The following is a 1460-nucleotide window of genomic DNA, read 5'->3' as shown; positions in this document are numbered from 1 at the left end:
GCCCTTCGGACGCGGTGACCACACCCTTCTTCCCGCCCCTTCTCCCTCCGCGGGAGAGCGTTCGGCAGTGTCGCGCAGCCAATCTCAACCCTCAGTCCGGGGCTCGACCAATACGTGGACGCTTCTGCAAGATGAGCCCGCCCCCTACTTCGTCTTGGCCTATGGGAAGCCGGGACTTCTTCAGCTGCTGTCGTCCCTCGTTTTTGGAGCTCCGACCTCAGCTTCGCCTGAGAGCCGGGTTGTGCAAGGGCGGGTCATTCTGGGGCGCTTAGGGGTGGGTGCCGGGGGACGCGCTTTCCCGCGTGAAGGTCGCGCCAGGAGTCATGCGTACATTCGTTCATTTTGCTCTGGACGTACTGATGTTTCTACGCGCCGCCGCCACGAGGTGGTCCCACCTCCTTTCGCTGTGTTTCTGTTTACATTCGCATCTGCGAGACCCGGCGGCGCGACCGAGGCCAGAACAGGTGCTGTGGGGCGAGGCGGGGAGCCAGTGCCGAGGGGAGCTCCCCAGGCCGAGTGATTGAGGCCAGCTTCGTGGGGAGGTGGAGCTCTGGCTCGCAGAGAATGGGAAGGGTGTGGAAAATGAACTGGGAGCTGCTTAGCGACTCCGAGCTGCCTGCTCTGATGGGAAATTGGTGATGGAGTCAGAGGGAAGTGGGAGGCAGCTTGTGGGAGGCCAGGGTGCACACTCTGTCCCCCGCCAGCATGAGACCTAGGAGCTTTCATATATCTCTAACTATCTATCTGTCTATTTTGCAGAGATGGGATCTTGCTGTGTTGCCAAGGCTGGGCTTGAACTGGACTCAGACTGTCCTCCCGCCTCGGCCTCCCAGAGTGCTGGAATTACAGGCGTGAGCCACTCCATCCCGTCCCCTAGGAGCTTGATGACACTGCCCTTTAGCTTTTACTGCTCAGCAGAATCCGGAGGCATAGAGGAACTACCACCTAGCTGGCGTGGGGAAGGGGTCCTCCCTTCTGATGGTTTTCTCTCAGCAGCACTTTCAACAATCTGGCTTCTGCTCAATATCTCCTCAATTCATAAAACAGGTGTCTGTAAATGTCAACCCCAGCTGGGTGCAGGGTACAAATTTTTTCCTGCAGAGCTCTTGAGTCCCAGGTAGTTTAGGAGACAAGGACTTGTTTGGTTTTCCCAGACCTGTCAGGACAGCTCAGAGGTTTTGTCTAACCCACGGGTCACAAACTTTTGACAACAGCAGCATCTAGCCCACAGATGGTTTTATTTGGGCATCACATAGGTTTTCTTTGTTTGTTTGCTTTTGTTTTTTTAATAAGAATTTGAATCCCACCAACACCACTGGTCCATTAAGTAACCGCCAGCCTTCACACATTTGCTGTCTACCCGAAGGGATTGGTGTTTGTGACCCTAGATCTTTTCTATACACAGAAGACCTCCAGTGGAGTCACCTAATCCCACAGCCAAGTCACCCCTGCTGAACAGA

This window comes from Macaca nemestrina, chromosome 13 (genome assembly GCF_043159975.1).
Source record: "Macaca nemestrina isolate mMacNem1 chromosome 13, mMacNem.hap1, whole genome shotgun sequence".
NCBI classification, from domain to species: Eukaryota; Metazoa; Chordata; class Mammalia; order Primates; family Cercopithecidae; genus Macaca; species Macaca nemestrina.
Note: the sequence above shows the minus strand (reverse complement) of the source record.